The 21,859-nt window shown below is 35.7% G+C and overlaps 1 pseudogene; it reads right to left on the reverse strand.

Annotated features, from left to right (window-relative positions):
• Positions 1–18,983: 18,983 nt before the first annotated feature.
• Positions 18,984–19,055, reverse strand: LOC140695749 (U6 spliceosomal RNA; annotated as a pseudogene).
• Between the last annotated feature and the right edge of the window lie 2,804 nt (positions 19,056–21,859).

The raw sequence follows: 21,859 nt of genomic DNA on the forward strand, positions 1-21,859 counted from the left end.
TTGCAATATATACATATACTGAATCATTATGTTATGAGCCTGAAACTAACATAATGTTATAGATCAATTATATCTCAGTAAAAAAGTTGAAAAGTGAAATCAACCCAAATGTTTACCAACTTGTGAATGAATAAATAAAATATTGTATAGTTTTGAATTGATTCTTTGGCAGTAAAGAGTAACAAGGTAGTGATACAATATGAAAAATCCTCAAAAACTTTATTCTAAGGAAAAGAAGCCAATCACAAAAGATAGTATGTTGTTATCATTCTATTTGTATGAAATGCCCAGAAACAGCAATCTCTAGAGACAGAAAAATGAATGGTCGCATGGGGGTGCAGCCAGGGACAAGAAGGGACAATATAAGAGTTCTTCTTTGGTTATGGAGATGTGCTAACACTGGTGCTGAGGGCCCAATAGATCCATTTGCAAAACTTATTGGATTCTAGATTTGCAATGGGCGAGTTCTATGATATGTAAATTACACCATGATAAATGTGTTAGAAAAGATTTCATGAACTCTAGAGCCTTTTTCTGTACTAAGTTGGCTACACGCCTATGATCATATTTATTTTCTCTGTGTGTGTCATCTTTTAAGGCCCATTCTGTGAGAAGTCAATGGAACAATGTTTCTCAGTCTTGTTGGAAAGGAGGAATTAGTCAAAATGAGAGCTCTGCTTGCACTGGGGAATGCTCAGAAGGCTTTCTCAATCAAAATTGTGAAACTGATGTTAATGAAAGTTCACCGATATCATGTCAGAATGATACTGGCTGCACTCCTATTCCAAAGGTAAATGTGAATCTATTATACAAGGGAGCTATTTGAAATTATTTTTTACCATTACCAACCTGTCTGAAAAATACAAGTAATTAAGATTCTAACTAACATATTATAATTTTTTAATTCAGAAAAATCAGAAAAGCTACTTAACTTGTTTATTTTCATCTTTTGTATTTTAAATAGAAATCATAAATTCAAAAACCCTCTTCAATTTCATTTTTTTGTTCTTCTGCCAGAATTCTCCCATGTGAACAATGTAATCATCTAAATTTTCATTTTTAGTTATTTAAAATAATTTTTCTTTATTATTTCATTATTTACTGTTACATTTTAACTTTTAAATTTAATAGTCAAAGAAGTAAGACTAGGAAATCACTTAATAATTCCTACACATGAATATCTTTCCTTTTAATAAGATTGATACTTGAATTTATAATAAGAATTCATATTCATATTTTAATGAATTCCTTACATGTCTGGTGGTTGATGCTGGCAGTCAACCAGGTCCAACTATTGGCCGGAACCCTAAGTATAACTTCTCCATGTGGTTTGGTCTTCCTCACAGCATGGTGGCTGGTTCCGATAGCGAACCTCCCAAGACAATCATAGGTCTTTTAAACTTAGCCTTGAAAGTCAGCTTTTCCCCAGAGTCACAGCTTGCTTCCACTCAAGGAGGGAATGCGGTTCTCAACTCTCACTTAGGGGAGTGTTGAAATACCGTAGTAGGAACAGGTTGTGACATGGGAAATGATGTTGGGATATTTGGGAAAATAGAACCTTCCACATTGTTACACTGCGAAATTCTACTACCTGCTCATGTAAATAGTTTTCTCTCCTCCCCATGTAAGAATCCATTCATTATATTTGAAATACCTGAACATTTTTGTAAAAAATTACCTTTTAATCTTTTCTAAGATGTCATATGCACGTGTTCACCAATATTGACAGGCAAGCTTTGTAAGTGACTTCAAACACCACACGAGTCATTTCTTGCAAGACTGATGCCACAAGTATAAAATATGACAAAGATGATCATTGCAGGTAGGATTACTTAATTTCCTATTTCTAAACAAAAAAATATGAATTTTAAAGCCATGTGGGCAGAAATAAAACAATGTTCTGTTTCAAGCTTAAATTTTATTTAATGGCTTACAATATGTTATTTCCAGTTAAAGTAGAAAAATGTGAATGTGTTTTTATGGGATATTTAAACATTGTGGTATTGGTTTTAAATAAATACTTGAGAAATTCTCAGACAGAATTTGAACATAGTTATAAAACATATATTTTGCTTTATAATAGAAATCGGTAGGATAACTAAATAATATTTGAAGATTTAGAAAGAAAAGGTGATGGAAGTATCCACTGTATTATTTCTACTGCACACATACAACATTAATATTATATTTTGAAAGTATAGAGCAATTATCTCTTTCTGCAATTCACAGATCTCAGCTGGTAGTTTTCATTTAGGATCTTTAGGCAAAGTTTTAGGAAGCAGTGCCTTATTTAAATAAAAACTTGCTAAAAATCACCCACTTTTATATGACAGAAGTGACCTAGTTACCTGGGCCTGTAATTTTAGACCATTTTAAATAGCTTTGTAGATACTTTGTCACATTGTTAAGAAGTACAATTTGTTCTCTTCACACTTGCTTGACTTTTATCCAGTTGCTTTAAGTAAGTTCTGTTGGGCATTAATGAAGGGCAGTAAACAGCCTCAAAATTTTAGAATATTCATAAAAAAAGAAAATTAAAAGCTCTGGTACAGGAAAGCCTTAAAACACACTGAAAAGAAGCTTTCATGTACATCACAGATGTACAGTAGACAGTACTTTGAGCAATTTCAAAGGAATCTAAACACACGTTTACAAAAAAAATAAAATCAGTCTTTAAAATTTGACATTTTCAAAACAGAATGAAGAGAAACCTCATCATTTCAGTACCTTAGAAATTAGTGAGTGCATGCAATCTTATATTCACTTACCAATAAATCCATCCTTTTAAAGATATTGACTTTTTAATTATAATTTCTGGTTCTAAGCCTTATAGTGCTAGTATATTTGTGAATCTACTTACAAAAGTAATGTACTTTTAAAAATATGGATAGCATTATATAAATGAGGTAAATGTACCTTTATATGTAAAATTCATTCTTTGTCAAATATGATAATTCTATTGGCCCTTATTATCATGATTCTGGTTGTCTAGAAGGCTTTGTTTTAAATTTTATCATCAAAGGGAAAATGAGATAGCTAGAGGTATTACTGTCATGTCTCAGTTTATTTTTATATCATTAATAAACTTAAAATTATGGAATTTGATCTTGAATGCTTTATAAAGCATGTTTTTGATAGGATGAATGTTATAAGGATACAAGTTAGGTTTCTCTAGGATAAATACATCAAATAAGTAACACGTTGTAACAACTTTGAAATTAAGGAACAACTCATGAAATTAATATGAGCCAGTACATATGTGTTCTAATTGTTGAAATTGCCCATGTTCTTTAAGAATTTACATTAAGCACAACATACATTGTGCTCATTTGAATCTACATAATTAAAAGCATTGTCTCATCCTTTGGCTAAATTAGACTACTGGTTAATAGAGCTTGACAGGAGATATTAGGAAATATTAGGGAAGTGACAGGAGAGTAAAAACTAAACTGCTTTAATGAGTCAGAAATAACACAGTCCAGTTCAAATGAAGAGTGAAAATTCAAGCTCAGAAATCAGTAAGAATGTGGTGAAATCTGAAGCACAAAAACAGTATTCCAGCACCCAGATTCTCATCCCTCCCACAACTCACCATGGATAGTTAAAAATTCACTCACTTTGACTCAGATGAAGTGATGGCTATGTCATCAATGTAAACTAATAAAGCATGAAGTTAAAACAGTGACAAAAAGTAGTCTGAAAGTCTATTTTTCTTTTTTCAAAGGAAATTAAGAGAATCACTGAAAATAAGAAAAATAAAAGCCCTTTGATTTAAATGCATTTAGCAAAAAAAATTATCTGTGCATTGTTATCTTAAAATGCATATTTTTATAAAAGTGATTCTCACACTAGCTGCACCAGAGTTTAGCTATGTTAGACTCTCCTGAAGAGCTGTTTAAAACAAAAATAGTTGTCCCTTGCCCCTAGAGTTTCTAATTCAATATGCCCCAGTGAGGACTGCAAATGTGTATTTCTATCAAATTCTTGAGATGCTTCACCGAACTCAAACAGCACCAATGAGGAAGATCCTCCTTTATCTTCTCCCCTGCTATATCCACACACCTCAACCCAAGCATTTACTCTTCTATTCTGAATCTGGGGTAGGGGGGAGTGTAGAGTTGGGGAAGAAGTAAAGATGAAGAGGGGAAAATAGAAAGGTAATGACGGTATCAGTTTCTGTACTTGCACAGATGGACTGGATTTGCATTCCTATGATTAGATGAGAGAGGAAATAAAAGTGCTTGCTTGAGAAAGACACTAAGACGTTAGACATAAGAATTCAACTGGCATCTCCTTACCACAGGCAACACAGTGTTAGACAGAAGTTCATTTTCACCTGAGCCTACAAACAGGGAGCAAGGAGGGCACATGTGCAACCTGGTGGGAAAGGCAAAGGAATAATTGATGTCTTAGAGTCATCAGGCAATTGGAATAGAAAGTCAGTGATTCTCTGAAACTACTGAAGGATGTGTTAGTTGGGAGTGCTAATAATTTGAAAATAAAATGGAGTTTATGAGCTACAGTAATTGCAGAAAATGAAAAAAATGACATAAGAATACTTGAAGAGTCTCTCATAACAGTGAAACCCTCTTCTACAGCAGTAGAGAAAAGCCAAATGTAACAGGTGGAATGCCCCACCCTCAGAGACTTCCATTCTAGTCAGCAGGCGTTGCTTTGAGGAACCATTCCATCCTTTCCCTAGACTGTATATTGTTGTATGAGCCCAAGGGAAGACACAAGGACATCAGTGAGGAAGGTGCTATGACATACATCCTAGAGGTCGTGGTGACTGACACTGCCCCCAGGAAGTCACATGATGGTGATAATTTAGGGCCAGATTTGGAATATATTTCTAAAGGGAAGATTCAATATTTTGCTGTAGGGCTGGATGTGAATCAAGAGATAAAAAGAAGTCGAGGATAATGCTAAGCTTTCTTTTTTGCTCCATTGAAATGTTGAAATATATTTCTCCAAAATGAGAAAATGTGTGTAGAAAGAAGCATGGTTGGGAAGGGTAGAAATCAAGAAATCAGTTTGGGCATGTTGGCTGCAATAGCTAATAGAGCTAAGTGGGAACCCTGAGAGAGGCATTCAGGTGCGTAAGTTTCCATTTTAGAGCAAAGGTCTCAGCTTCATATATGTGTTTGAATTACAGTAACAAAGACATGGCATTTAAAGCAGGAAACTGGATGGGTTACCTTGAAGGGAGCTTGGACGGGGAAGTGGGAGGTCTGCAGATGAGACCCTAGGCACGCTTCTATTTGAGGAAATTAAAGGACAGGAAAATAAAACTAAGAAGTGGCATTCAGTGAGTCAGGGCTATAAAAATCATCACAGGAAATAGGAAATATTTTAAGAATATTAAGACCGGGCTATATTATCTCAAACAATGTGGCTAGATATAGTTAGAGGAAATGAGAACTGATCTTTGCAATTGGCAATTGGAAATAAGGACTCCCTTGAAAAGAGCAGTCAGACAGAATGGTGGGGAAAATATTGGGTAGACCCATTTCACAGGTGAATGGAGGGAAAGAAATGGACTTTTCCTATAAAGGGTAGTAGAAATATAGAGCAATGGAGTGGCAGCTGAAGGACATTCAAAATTGGCCATTTTTAAACAAGAGGAGAGATGGGCTGGGGTGCGGCACACAAACAAAGGAGCAGGCTTAGGCAGGATGGCGGACACTACATCAATTACAATGGAGACAAAGCAGGATATTTGTACTGATGTATTCAAAACTGGTGTTTTGAATATGTGGGGTTGAATCATTTGGAAAGTGTCTTCTGATTGTTCTATTTCTCAAGCAAAATAAGAAGTAATGTGAAATGAAAAGGTGTGAAATCATTATCCACATGAGTAGGAGGAAAATGGAGCATTACTGATAATGCAGCAATAATGGACTCCTTGAAGTTAGTGATCATGGATTAAGAGTGAGTTCAGTCTACAATACAGTGCAGTTTCCTCAGATATGGGTAGTTATTCACGTGCACATGAAACAGCTTGGGTGTTTAGTTCAACTAAAATTGAGTCTTGATCAGGCTACAGTAATGGAGAGAAGGGGGCAGGGGATTTGCAGGCGTATGCAAGCAGTGAGTATAGAAATGGGCCACATAATCTAATTCAATAAGTAAGGGTACAGGGAGAGACTAAAAGACATTTGAGAGTTGGTAGGGGCAATGGATTATGGGGTTGAAGAGCTGTCTTTAGACCATAAGACGGAGTGAGCTAAAAAGGAGAATGAGGCTTTTGATGGAGCATGAGATCCTTGACATTAAGATGATGGTAGGAATATTACGTGTGATGGTTTAGGAGCATGGGAGAACCCTGCAGTGGGAGTAGGTTGGAGGTAGGATGAAGACTGACTTCTTTGAGCTGAGATGGTCTCCTCCTCTGAGAAGCTAGGGTTCTAACTGGGTCAACTCTGCAGATATTGAAATAACTAAGTGAGACTGGGATTGTATCAGAGGAAGTTGTGATGGGCCAATTGTCAAACACTGAAGAATTAGAGTGAGAAAAACACCCAGGAGGGTTAGTTGTTAAGGACAGCACAGGAGGAGACAGGGGAGGTACCACCTTCAAATAACTGTGATGTTTGAGGAGGATGGAACATGATTGGGAGGTTCCTGTGGTGAATGGTGATCAGAGGTTCAGGCTGGTGGCCTCGAAGATAGATCAGAGGGGGGCAGTTGTGAGAATCGGCATTAAGTCAGGGGTGTGCAGGCTGGTCAGGTGCTCAGGGAGCTCAACAGACAGCCCAGAAGCTCCTCCAGAGGCAGTGCTGAGGCTCCGGCTCAGCCCTCTGAGGAGCGCTGGGCAGTGGCCAGAGGGGCATCATGACCCGGCAGGCAGATTCTGAGCTCTCGGCTGCGCACCAGAGCGGGAAGGGCCTGGACCACTAGACCACATGAGGGCTTGGAGACACTGCTGGTACTGCCATCACACACACACACAAACACACACACACACACACAGAGCACAGAGACACACACACAGAGCACAGAGACACACACCTGCCTATTTTCATATTTACTGAATGTAATGCCTCTAATGTTTATATATATAAAGATGATCACAGTCTGAATATTTGGAATGAAATGAGGAAACATAAATCAGGAAATCGATGTTAATGAAACTACTCAGTGTCTTTTTCTTACATCAGTTTGTTTTTCCCTTCCAGCCTGAAACTCAATCATTTAAACAAATATTTCCTGAGAGTTACCTTTGTAAAATATGCCAGAAACTCGATATTGGAAAAATAAGCACTATGCTTTAAAAAAAAAAGCAGAATTTTTGCTTTCTGAACCTTTTATTTTCTCCCCTCAAATTCAAAGATATTTCCTGGAATAATGATGTTCTATTTTATTCTCTTAGCTTATTGTTTTGTTTTGTTGGGTTTTTTTCTTGTTTCCTACTCACGGAGTCACAATTATAGCTTGCCCAACTTATGTGTCAATTCAATGTATTAACATATGTTTTTTTCTCAAGTCAGTTTCATCATTTCATTAGTCTGTGTGATGTCTCACCATGTCAGCCCTGGAGAGAGTTAGCATTTTCAGTTTCTGTCACAAATCAACCTAATTAAGAATGCATCGTGACTTTGAAAGAGTGTTGGACCACAGAAATGTATAAGTAGACAGATTTCCTTTCAACATATATTAAAGTTACATTTTTACATTTATTTTGGGGAAAAAAATCACACTTTTGGATGAGGAGTTTGCTAATAATGGAATGTTTCCCCTTGTGGCTCACTAGTTCTTAACTAACAGGAAACCTCAATCTCTTGAGGTTAATTATCTCAAAAGCTTAGTGGCTACATTTTTCTTTCCTTGAAATCAATAGCCGTATGTGTAAGTCTAAATTTCCCTTTCAAATAAATCATTCTGAAATTTAACTGAGAAAAAAAGTTTGTTAAAGTTTGTTAAAGTTTAAGTACAATATTAATATTCCAGATTATGGTTTGAAACTCTGTTACAATTGAAAGTATCTGGGACACCATTGGCATTTTACCATCACAAGTAGCTTCTGCCATCATGAATATGATTTTGTATTCTCCGGGGAATAGTGTAGCGGTCACCCTGACACCTAGCCCCCTAGTGGTTCATTTTGAAAATACATGTATAATCTTTTCTTCCATTAGTCCTGGACCTAATCATTTCTCTGTAAATAATAAATAATAAAATGCCATGACAAAAGTTAGTACAGAGCTATGTACATAAGGTTTGAATTAGCAGCATGTAACCTCTACATCTTCCAGGGGACACCTGATCAAATGAATCTTAGTCCCAGTCTGCTCTGCACAGCCTCCAGCACTTCAATATCCAATACCCTTTCCACTGTTCCCACAGGACGTCATTTTGTTAGCAGCAAATTTTCCAATGCCACATTCTTTTTGCATTTTTTCCTTTCTTTTTCTGACTGAAACCTGAGGACCTGTAGTCCTCTTGGGTGGCTCTATTCATTTGTTTCCATATCTACACCATTTTCTTCTTCCCCCTCAAAAGCTTGTCCATGTTCATCAATGGCTGTACTGTGGACCATTCTCCCTCGAACTGTGTTTCTTTCTGCCAAGGCTCCTTTCAAGCATCTCCTCTCCTCTTAGTTCCTGTCCATCCCCAGGCTTGTGACCTTTTCTCTAACACTGTTGTCATTATTCTTCATGACATCAGTACCTATCTTGCAAATCCACCCATCTTGGTTGCTTAAATCCTTTAACAATTATTTTATGATTTTTTCCCTCCTCCTCCTGATCTTGGTCCATTTCCTATGGTCATGCCTTTTCATTCATCATGACCTTTAATTACATGCCCTGTAACACCTTGATTTAAATGTTCCCACTCTCTGATCATCCTCCATGTACTTCAAGCTCACTCAATCACATACTCTACCAACAGGTACCTCTAGTTATCTGATGGAACTTCCTCTCCTCTTGCTCATCACCCTCAGCATACCTGTATATTCATTTTCAAATTCTGTATCTCCCTTGTTTCATGTTCTATTGACCTGAAAACACCAAACCAGTTTAATTCTGCATCCAACTAGGTAAACTGGTGTCCATTTCCATACAAACCTGATATGGCATCTCGAACTTCATATATTATGAAGAAATGGTTGATTTTTGCTTTTTTTTTTTTTTTTTGGTAGGGGAGGTAATTATGTTTATTTATTTATTTTTAGAGGAGGTACTCAGGATTGAACGCAGGACTTTGTGTATATTAAGCATGCACTCTACCACTTGAACTATACCCACCCCTGTGGTTGACTTGTAATCCCAGGATTAAACTTGCTTTTCTGCCAGTGTTCTTTATTTGATCCATCATTTCTTTCATTTGTCTTTCAGCCTGCTTCTGGTATATCAGTAAATCTTTTAAGTTCCCCATAAATATATATCATGTGTTCGAACACTTTTATTCATTTATTTACTTTTTCTATTTACTATTTACATTTATTCACTTATTTATACAAAGCGACTCTCTTGTTAAAACTACCAAAATTTCTCATCTGGAAATCTCGTTAGCCTCCCACGTTCCCTCCCTGCTTTGACTCCCCATTGAAGTGTATGTAGGATGGTGAGTGAATGTCTCATTGAGAGAGCGAGGGTCTGGGCGGTGGCTTGAGTGAGGCGAAGGGACACTCCGCTATCTCGAGTGTTCACAGCAGAGGGAGCACCCAATGCCAAGTCCCCGGTCTATTCAGATCCTACTCGTGAGGCTGGTGTGGCAGGTCAGGGGAAGACAAGGGGAAGCAGTGCGGACGGGCAGGAAACTGGAGCAGGTGCTGACCGCGAATGCCATTTTAAGGCCGTTGGCTTTTACCCTAAGGTGAATGCTGGCAAACGGGTGACTGACTTTGCGTATACTTTAAAGTGATGCTTTGGCTGCCGTGTTGGAGAACAACTGTAGAGAAGGACAGATAGATGCGAAGAGCTCAGTTAAGAGCTAATGCAGTGATCTGGGCAGGAGAAGACAGCGATTCGAAGCAGGATGGGAGAGGGGACGTGTAAGAAGTGGCTAGATTATGGATGGACTTTTAAGATGGACTTGATAGGATATTCCCTCATACTGGTTTGAGTTTAAAAGGGTATAATTAATGATTCTATAGTTTTTAGCTGAGCAATTAAAAGGCAGAATTGCCATCATTTGAATGGTGAGAGCTACAGATAAAGCAGAATTGAAATGTTTTTTCTTCCTTATCATCTCTTTTGCACACAAGAGAACATATTTGTTTTAAAATCATGTTACTCCCCTGCCACTCTCCCTCATTGGGTTCCTGTAACATTTAAATAAAATCTAAAGTACTTTAAATGAGTATCATGCTGGCTGTATTTTGTCTCTGCCTTTCCCTCCACCATTACCTTCTACTACAGTGCCTCTGAGTACTGAGTTTCTGCCACTTTGATCCACAAGAAGTTTCTTGAATACCTTAAGCATCTGCTTCAAATCCTTGTATTTGTTGGTTTTCTATCTATGACACATTTTAACCAGAAATTATGGTGCTCAATGTTCATTTCATTTAGGATTTTACTCAAATACCATCTCCTCAAAGATGTCTTTCTTGTTGAGTTTAATAAACATTCCTAAAACAGCTCTTCTCCACTACTCTCTCTGCTTTAACCTGTCCTTATTTTTTTTAATTTTATAGCCCTTATCACAGTCTATCATTATATTTTATGCATTTATGATTTTCTGTGCCACAGTCTAAACACACAGTAAGCCAGAGAAATGGCTGTTTTATTATTTTTAATACTGACTTTCTGTATCCTGGGATTGAAGTATATCATGCTCATTTGAATGGCCAAAATCCAGAGGCTTGTTCTGATAACTTAATTTTAAGGTTTGAAGAACCTATGAAATATGATGCATCATGTCTTGAGATCTGGATAGTGACTCAGTTGTCCAGTTTATGCCAAAAAGTTAAACTGATGAAATGAGTGATATATTGTTATACACTTGTCTGTGCCTATAAGAGTCTCAGACTGAGCATCCAGCAATATTGCAAAGCTTCTATTTTAAGAATGGTTTTACTTATATCAAAGGCTTTTTCTAAGAAATGGAACATGACAGTGTTGAAATTGATATAAGTAACTCTGCATCAGAATCTTCATTTATACATGATGAATCCAAAAATGACAAAAGTAAACACAATGCTCTATTTGAGACAAAAATTACAACTTACTTATAGTAGAATGGTTCGGCTCCTCCCAAAATGTACCAAGAACCTCCTCCAAGTCCTCAAACAAGTGATAAGAGTATTTCAAGATTACAGAATCAGAGAAAACAATTTTGAGTTAATTTACAACTATCTCCTTTCAATTTCCAGGAATAGTATTGAGTTTCAAAAAACTATTTCAGAAGCTGGAAACCTTTAAGCAAGAATATACTAAGTATCCAAAAGGGACACTGTCATTGATGCATACTGTATTTGAAGCTAACTTGTTAAAAGAATCAAATAATATTTAATTTTCAAGTTTCTTTGTTTTGTTCTATGGTTTATGGTTACTTCATTATTTAATGCATTGCTTCAATAATTTTCTACCATTCACTTACAATGGCATTATATATTGTTTTATTTTATAAAATTTATGATTTCCTAGATATATTAAAAAATGTCTAACAACTTGTATTTGAAATATATTAAATATTTACATTCACTGATATTTTCTTTTATTTTATGAGTTCTCTACACTTAAAAAATAAACAGCTGCAGCTAATGCCAGCATCTCTGTATTACTGAAGGATTTACCACAATGCCAGTGATGCCATTTTGCTCTGGGATTGCTGACATTATTCTACCCTGCTGGATGCTGTGTCCCCTCATAGCCTGACACTTCTCTTTAAAATGAGTAGCATGTATTCCTTTGGTAATTGAACAAAGTTTGGGGAACTCTGTCCAAGAAAGAGAGTAAAGCCAATTGTCCAATGAGTATTGGCCTAACTGACAAAATGCAGCCCAATAATGGAGATGCTTTTAAGGCAGTTATAGGAAATCATTTTGAGAAACAAACACAGGGGGAGAGGATAAAGTTGTTTCCTTTCTTTTCTCCTAGCTTTTCCACTGAGATATTTTATTTCCATTATCTTGCTTTTCTTTCTTTATGTGTATCTTTGTAATTCCTCTCTGCTTTTCCATATATTATCTCCCTTTTACCACTGAAAATGATACCTTTAACCTATTCATCATAATCATTTATATCCCACTTGCCCTCCAGTCTCCTGAAAATATTTTCTATTTCCTAATACTTTCGAAGGGTAAAAACCCACAATGGGACCAGCAGGACCTCCAAGGCAGGGCCATTGCCTTTGCGCTTTTGTGCTTCTGTAAATCTGCTTGCTTCTAGGAAAATGAAACTTACCCCTAAAATTCCATTGGTTCTCAAAAGCTCATTCCAGATTGGTCCATTTCTAACACCTAATTTGCATATGGTGCAAAGTTAATCAAAACCTAAAACCCTATAAAAGCCTGTGTAAACCTACAAACAGGGTCCAGAGCTTGGAGTGTTAACTCCTTTGGGCCCACAGGTGAAAGAAACCTGAGTACTCCAACCCTCCAAGTGTCACTTGGTCTCTTAACAGGATTCAAGTTTCTGCAACATTTTCATGTTGATTATAAAATAATAGTTTGTATAAAATATAACTATCCATTGGATAGTCTAGGAAAATAATGATCTGAAGTGGGTTTCTCACTTCTCTTCTCATATTTAAAGCAACTGCCTTCTTTGACCAAAATGGTCGGTGGAAACCTTGTGTGACTAAAATGAGTTGGGTCTTAGCCTCTCTCAACAAAGCAATTCTGCAGACTTTTCTGACTTTGTCAGCTAGGTAAGCATTTGTAAGTTAGTATAAGGAACACTGGGACAATAGACAGAAGAGAGTGGGTATGTTATCAGTACACTTTCACTAGTGAAGGTGGGTCAGAATCAGTCTACTTAGGTATTCTCCGTCTCCTTTACCACAATGAATCAATTCAGTTTTGAATTTAAGGATGGAAGGGATAAAAATGGGTTAGAATAAAATGGATACAATTTGAAGGGATTAGAGTCTCTGGAGAAAAGAGAGGACAACTTAGATAACTATAGTTAAAATATGGAAAGAGGCAGGTCCTGGACTAGCAGTCCAGGCTGCAGACTGTCCCCACAGCTTGATAAAATACCTATGAAGGCAAAGGAAAGACAACAATTGATGACAACGAAAACTAAAACTGACAATGATACTACCACCAGAAACAGAGAGAAGTCCATTCCCTACAGGAACTAGGGAGGTGAATTGTAAATCATAATAGCAGCCACTTTTTAAAAAAATTTTTTAAATTGAAGTACAGTTACAGTGTGTCAGTTTCTGGTGTATAGCACAATGTCCCAGTCATGCATATACATATATATATATATTCATTTTCATATTCTTTTTCATTAAAGGTTATTACAAGATGTTGAACATAGTTCCCTGTGCTATACAGAAGAAACTTTTTAAATCTATTTTTATATATAGTGGCTAACATTTGTAAATCTCAAATTCCCATACTTATCCCTTCCCATCCCCTTTCCCTGGTAACCATAAGATCGTTTACTATGTCTGTGAGTCTATGTCTGTTTTGTAGATGAGTTCATACTGTCCTTTTTTCTTTCTTTCTTTCTTTTGATTCCACTTATGAGTGATATCATATGGTATTTTTCTTTCTCTTTCTGACTTAATTAACTTAGAATGATGATCTCTAGGTCCATCCATTTTGCTGCAAATGGCATTATTTTATTCTTTTTTATGGCTGAGTAGTATTCCATTGTATAAATATACCACTACTTCTTCATCCAGTCATCTGTTAATGGACATTTAGGTTGCTTCCATGTCTTGGCTATTGTATACAGTGTAGCAGCTACTTAAAATAGAGAAAATTGACAACTTGAAAGAATATAGGAGGAACTTTCTTTTATCCTTCACTGTAGATCATGCAGATCAAAAATGTAGCATCAGTACTAGCCAGAACACAGGGCAAAGGATCCCACCCAGGACAAAAAAAAACCTTCAGAGGAAGACAGCATACTCTACCCCCAGCCTGGTCCTTATTACTACCTTATTTCTTTGGAGAATAAAATTCCCAAAACACAAAAAGTAAGTGGTGTGTGTGTGTGTGTGTGTGTGTGTGTGTGTGTAGAAAGAGGAGGAAGATATGGTGGTGACAATAGATGTCTTGCATGCTTACAAAAACAGATTCAACAACTTAAGGCACTATGAGCAAAAGTGAAAATAGGAACAATATGTGAATCAACCATGGGAACCCTAATTTTGCTTTTACTCTGTTGGTTCAAAGTATCAAACAACAGATACTTTGAGTGGCATAGAATCCATCTCAATTCAGCCAACCTACAGCATGTAAATTGTTTAGGACTAGTGAACATTTATCTGCTCCCTAACTGGAAGTGGTTTATGACAAATTCTTTGGCACAAGGGAAATTCTTACCACAATAAAAGAAAAAGAAAACTTCTGCATTTTCAGTAAAATAAAAGAAGATAAGAAACTTCTGAATAAGGAGTAAAATTCAAAAAGAGTGATATAATAAATGTGAAAACAGAATTGGAATCAGGTAATATATACATGACATTAGAAATGAAAAATCTGACTTAAAATAGAAAGCTGTAATAAAATGTAATCAGTAGCACAACTGAGACAAATAGAAGATACTGAATTAGTGACTAAGGTCAAAATTTAGAAATTTCTTCTAAAAATGAAAAGAAAAAATGACAAAAGTAAAAATAATAAAGTCCAAAGAACAGAAAATCAATAAATGGATAAATTGGTATTTTGAAGAACCCTGAAGCAAAAGAGCAAAATCCTGATTGAAAATGTAATGGAAGAAAATTTTACTGACTGAAATGAAGACCTAAGTCTTCAAATTTAAAGAATTTGCTTTGTATTATAAAAATAATGAAAAGAGGTCCAAAATAAAACATATAGGAAATTTTTATTATGAAGATGAATAAATCTCTATAAGTAGTTATTTAGAAAAAATAGGTTTATAACAATGGAATAAAATAATTTTGTCTTCAGGGTTCTCTGCAATATTACTTTAAGACAATAGTGTCATATTTATAAAGTTTTGAGAGGCAAAGCTTATATCAGCCAAGGACTCATTTATATCTGGAGATAACACGGAGGAAAATAAGAAAATATAGAAACTACATTAATAATATTTGCAGCATATGGATGCTCTTTGTTTTTGTTTTTGTTTTGTCATTCTCTGCTTTATCTGAATTTTTCACAATGCACAACAAAGCTACATAGACAAAATTCTTGAGAGAATCCAGAAAATCTCTCAGAATTTCTTCAAGCTTTATTTAGTGCCTCATGTATTTTGTAAAATCTACTTTTTCTAAATTATCAGCATTTAGACTTGAGTTTTAAAACTCTCTTATTAAAAATAAAAAAGATTAGACTAAGAAACAACCCATAATTTAAAAAATAGACACTTGGTAAATAATGAAGAAATCATATAAAAACTTATAAAATGTTTCTCAAGATGACCCATAGAGGCAAATTTATTACTATAATTTATTATTTAATAAAAGAACAAAAAACTGTTACATTCAAGACATTAGAACATAGAAAAGAAAAAACAAATTAACAGCAAATTCAAATTCTTTGAAAAATAATAATAGACTAATTTCTCATGAATATAATAAAAGTAGTACACAAATGGACAAAGTTAGAATGTAAAGGAGATATTATTATAATTATGGAGAATTTTTTAAACTATAGTATACCAAGTACAACTCTGTACTGGTTGCTTATAAAATCTTGACAAAGTGAATTATTTTCTTGAAAATGCTGTTTCAAATCATAGAAGAGTCTAGACCCATTTCATCTTATGATTCTGGCATAACTTTCATAGTATAACTGTCAGTTTGTGAGCAGTTGTTGTGAGTCACCAATAAATATGTGTGTCCCCAGAATTCCTCTCTGTTATATCATCCTCTGGTCTCATATACCCAAAATTTATATTCATTAATAGCTATATCAAAACCAAGCTCATCATTGATACTTATTATAATCCATTTAGAAAAAATAGATAAGATATTCTAAAACTGGATTTTGATAATGGTTTCACAATGGTATACATTTACTAAAACTCATTGAATACTACAGTTCAAATGATTCACTTTTAGGGTATGTAAATTATATCTCAATATATAGTCTGCCTAAGAGAATCAAGCTAAGTAAACAAACTGCTTTCTTTTTAAAATAAAATTATTCGAGTGTCTGTATGTGTTAGGCTGCCTGTGCTGCCGTAACAAAAGACCACAGACTGGCGGCATACACAGCGAGTTTATTTCCTCCCAGTTCTGGAGGCTAGAAACTCAAGATCAGGATCTGACTGGGTTAGTCTCTGGTGAGACCTTTATTCCTGGTTTGCAGATGGCCATCCATGTTCTGTCTGTGTCCCCACATGTTCTTTCCTCTGTGTAAACAGAGGAAGAGAAAGAGAGAGCTCTGGTGTTTCTTCCTCTCCTTGCAAGGACACCAGTCCTATCAGATTAGGGCCCCACCCTTGGGACCTCATTTAACCTTAATTACCTCCCTAAAGATCTTCTTTCCAAAAACAGTCCCATTGCAGGCTAGAGTTTCAACATATGAATTTGGCAGCAGAGGAAGGACACAATTCAGTCCATTATACTAGGAAACTTCCTCTGATTTTTGCTTAAAATTCTATTTTGCATTATAGTCTTTTCTGCCTTCCCAGTGATCTTTACCAAACTAAGAGATATGATGGACAGTCCCACTAAACCGTGAGGCAGCTGGGACGCCTGGCGATGATTTCATAGTATTTGTTTAGCAGAGAATATCCGAAATTACTATGAGTCGTCTTTTTACAAAAATTGACTCATCACAAGACCCTCTTGCCACTTCAGTTTTCTCAACCCCCAGATCTTAACATGGAAGTAAGGGGTAGATTTATATTTAGCAATAGTTGTATTACAGAAAGAAAAATAATTAGAAAGAAATGGCCACTAACATTAGATGTTTTCTATCTCAGAAATTAACATAATTAAAGAATTATTTATTAAATAATAATATTGACCTTGTCAATAGGTACCAAGGGCCTTAAAGTTCATTGACTTTATAATTCTGCTTTTCAGAATTTCTCCTAAATATATCATCAGAAATTTGCCCATAAATGTATGTCAAGTTGTCCATTTTAGCATTATATGTAACAAAAAAATGTATCAGCAAACTAAATAAAGAAATGTTGTGTATCTATTTTATGTATAGTAGTTAGTACCTATAAATCTCAAACTCCTAATTTATCCCTTCCCACCCCCTTCCCCTCTCTGAGATTTGCAGATACTAACTTCTGTATCTACTTTCTGTATATAAAATAGATAAACAAGTTTATACTGTATAGCACAGGGAACTATATTCAATATTTTGAAGTAACTTATGGTTAAAAGAAAATGAAAACAAATATCGATATATTTCTATATGACAGAGGCATTGTGCTGTACACCAGAAATTGACACAACATTGTAAACTGACTATACTTCAATAAAAATATATTTTTTAAAAATATAAATAAATAAAAATACATTATGCAACATAAAAATAAAATAAAACAAAATAATTCAATAAATAAATGAATAAGGAAATGGTTAAGTAAATTGTGATATATTCCTACCAATAAGTATTAAATAACCATTAAATTTAATAATTGCCTGAAAATTTTACATGGGATGAGAACGTATTCACAAAATAGTGTAAAAATTTTATGTATGGAGGTTGTTGGTTAAGCAATTCAGGATGCTGAGAATTAATAAAGGAAAATGCATTTTTCCCATTTTTCTGCATTTCTTGTATAAAATGTATTTTTAGATAACACCATATTGATGAATGAAAGTTCTTCATTGAAGAATTCTAACAAATGCAAAAAGAATGTTAGAATTAGAAATGGCCATATTGCAGCTGAAAGAGATGAAGGAAGGAAGGAAAGAAGGAAGGAGGGAAGGAGGGAAGGAAGGAGGAGAAAGGAGATGAGGGAAAGGAAAGAAAGAGGAAAAAGAGCTCATAATAAATGGATGGTAAAACCATTAAGGGAACTTGAGAAATGAGTGGGTCAGGCTGACACCACAAAAACCAACTGATCAAGTCCAGCATCATTAAAAATGTAACAGTCAAGACATACACCTCATGAAGTAGTATAATAGGGAGTGCACAGTCCCACCTTGAAGTATTCTTGCCAGAAGATAAATAATAATGTATAAAATTGGACCTAAGTCCAATCAAGAATCTAGACCACTCTTTCTCCCAGACTCCTTTGTCAGCCACTGTTCTGCTGGATGTAGTCAATGAGACATCTAATGGGAAGTTCTGATCAGACTTGGGGAAGGAAGACAGAAGGGAGGCTATTTCTCCTTCTCTGCCTTGGGGATTATCGCTGGTAGCAGATGTATCTCCTCCTTGACTCCAGCTACCACTAAAAAAACCCGCCCTGGTTCCAGCTTCCTTCAGGTAACCCTGACCACTGGGCTCTGATAACATCACCTCCTCCCTTGGTTTCTTCAGTGGTTACTAATCTCATGCATGATGATATCTGTTTTCCTGATTGGGCTGTGACCAATTCAGTAATTCTTTTGAGTTGATCTACAGAACTTCTTGGAGGAAGAGATAGTTGGCACTTAGCCTGTGATTCTTCTGAATGATCAGCTTTAGTGATTGTCTTTTTTTTTAATCTAAGTTTATTAAATTTTCTGATGAGACAGTGTCTATTGGTCAAGGATTTCATTTGACATGTGAAAGGGAATTTTTTTTTTATTGGGATAATATAAAGGCTTCTGTAAGTGCTTAATTAGGAGACAAACGACAGCCATCCTCCTCTGTTTAAGATGGTGGTTCTCAACATGGTTCTCCATCAGAATGGTATAGAGTCTTAAAAATCACTCACACCCAGGAGATTCTGATGTAAATAGTCTAGAATGAGTAATTTTTATTTATTTATTTATTCTAAAATATGGAACGCTTCACGAATTTGCATGTCATCCTTGTGCAGGGGCCATGCTAATCTTCTCTGTATAGAATGAGTAATTTTTAGAGCAGACATTTTTAGATTCACTCAGTTTAGATCCACAAGGAATGACAATTTCAGGTGCAGTTTGCTCCAGCTCCATTTCTCTGCAATCCTCTTCCTTATATCAAGTTTGACTTCAGACTTCATATTTCTCATTGTAGCAAAATGGCTGCAGCACTATCAGGCCTCACGTCTGCATCCCATATCATCCAGAGAAAGACAACATATCTCTCCAGATAAATTCTGAAGAAAAACAAGGATTCTTCTTTTCTAGAAATCCCTGGAAGACATATCCTGGTTTTTCTTAAGCCCATTTTGGTTCATGAAACTTAATCCTTGTGGTCAGGAGAATGAACTGGGCTTCAGTCAGTCAGGGCCCATCCCTAGAACTAGGGATGAAGTTGCCTTCTCCTGAGACAATGAAAACTAAGTTACTGTTGCCATGGGAAAAGGCAATGAATGCCAAGAAGCTGAGAACAGCAAGTGTCTGCTACACACAGAGGAAGGAGAGTGTTTTAAAATTGATAAGAAAATAATTGTTCAGATGTTTTCCTTTAAATCAGAGCCTCTAGGAGTTTATCTAGTGAACATTCATGGCAGCCAATGGAGATCAGATGGACATTCTAAAGACTCAATCATTTAGTCAGTTTACTATCCAGGTTAATACTACTAGTTGAAAGTTTTATTTGTTCTTCAGCTTAAAATAATTTTTATTCTTAGTTATATATTATATAATTTAATACCCATAAGGGACCACTGTTTGGAGACAGAAAGACATACATATTGACGTGTGTTGTTCATGTTCACCCAGCATCTTCTGATGATAACACCATTTTCTTCTGGGAGAGCATCAGCACCTCTTTCCTAGTGGGTACAATATAAGTGGGGCATCCCCCTCTAACCATAGCCACGCAGTGAGCATGTTATCCAGAGTAGGCCAACCCAATTGCTTTTCCTGGGACAGGAAACAATGACAGCTGATTCACCTCTGTGATGATACTTTAACAGGAGTATTAAATTAGCTACTGCTCACAAAACCTAACAGCTTTGCAGGTTCTTGCTGTTTCTGACCTGGCCCTTGAGGTTCCTTTGATGTGTGCATCACCCACGGCCTTCCTGTCAATTCTCTTTTTGCTTGATTTTTCAAGAATAGTTTTCTATGGTTTCATATAATCCTGATACGAAACATAAAATGATCATTCTGAACAGTTCCTTCAGGATAATCAACACTGAATTTGTAAACTGCATGTCTGATCAACCTTGTTTTATGCAGTACATTGGTGTACTTCTAGTACTTTAAGAATCATTGTTGAAAAGGAAATATAATAACATTTTACCCAAACTGACTTATAATTTGTTAGGAATAAAGGCCTTCTAAACTCTCAATATGTTATTTGTGGATAAGTGTTTGGCATAGCAGTCTGAAGCCTTCTCTTTTATCCAACCACTTAGAAAGAAACAAAAAAAAATTAGGAAAATAAGCTAGCTCCTTTTTTAAGCAAGTGGTAAAAATTCTAAGCATAGCTACAAAAGTGGTTTTTTGCCAAGGTTTGATAAATAATAGGCTGTTACATTTTAGTATGTTTTAATGTATATGTAATTTTAAATGAAACATGTATTATTTTAATTGGTTAATCAACAAATGATGCTTTTTCTCATACAATAAAATTCAAGAAAATTAAGCTTTTTCTTACTAAGTCATGGGGGTGTAATGTACAGCATAGCAACTGAAGTTAGTAATACTGTGTTGCGTATTTGAAAGTTGCTATGAGAGTTGATCTTAAAAGTTCTTATCACAAGACAAAAAATCTGTAACTGCTTATGGTGATGGATGTTACACATACTTATTGTGGTCATCATTTTACAATATATACAAATAAATTTGATATATTGCATACTTTTTAATCAAATAACTGAAATTATTTACCTGGTCATTTTAGATTTACAAAGAGGAAAGGAATTTATACCCTGGATACAGTTACTGGTACATGCTCAGTCCATTTCAGCTGATCAGCTGGCTGGTTAAAGGTCTCCCTCTCTCAGACAGCCCATGCAGCACAATGGAAAGGCTCTGAACTGCAAGCCAGAAGATTGGGTATCAGCTCTGCAGTGTCCCTGGGAAAATCTCTCAGTCTTTATCACTCTCAGTTTTTTCATCTAGAAAAGAGGATAAAAATATCTTCTGGATTACTAAGAGAATAAGAGAAGACAGTACATGTGAAAGCATTTTGTAAATGCAAGGAATTCGTGTTGTAATTTTACTTAACTAGTAATTGATATTCTCTTGCTTTAAAGCTCCATTTTCAGAAACTAAGGCAATTAGTTATGGCAGTTCATTTATCTCCCAAAGCTAATTTTGACATAAAAACATCAAGTTCAAAGTCCCAAACCATGTGTCCTGTCCTTAGGCCTGAAAATTGTTCAGTGTTTCATAAAGCCACGGTCAGTCAGCTGGTGCCTCAGGATGGTATCAGCTCACTGATGATACTCAGCTTTAGCTGGAGACCAGTTTTCCTCTGACCTCAATACTACAGTGTTTCAAGTGTCACATGTTAAAAGCGTGCAGGCTGGTTGATAAGGAAAATGAGGCAGGGTGCAAACACCTGGGGCTCAGCTACCCTAGTGAGGTTATGTCACTGTGAGGAGTTGGGAGGCATTTCAGCCATGGTTCTCATGTTTATTTAAATTGACTTTAGCCTTAAGGGAAACTATTAACCCATTTAAGGAGCAACCAAGTTAGAGTAGCACTGTAGTCAGTGATCAAAAGAGCCTACCAGCTACCTACTGCACAAATGAATATATTGTCACTTTGT

Source organism: Vicugna pacos, chromosome 3 (genome assembly GCF_048564905.1).
Source record: "Vicugna pacos chromosome 3, VicPac4, whole genome shotgun sequence".
In the NCBI taxonomy this organism is placed as follows: Eukaryota; Metazoa; Chordata; class Mammalia; order Artiodactyla; family Camelidae; genus Vicugna; species Vicugna pacos.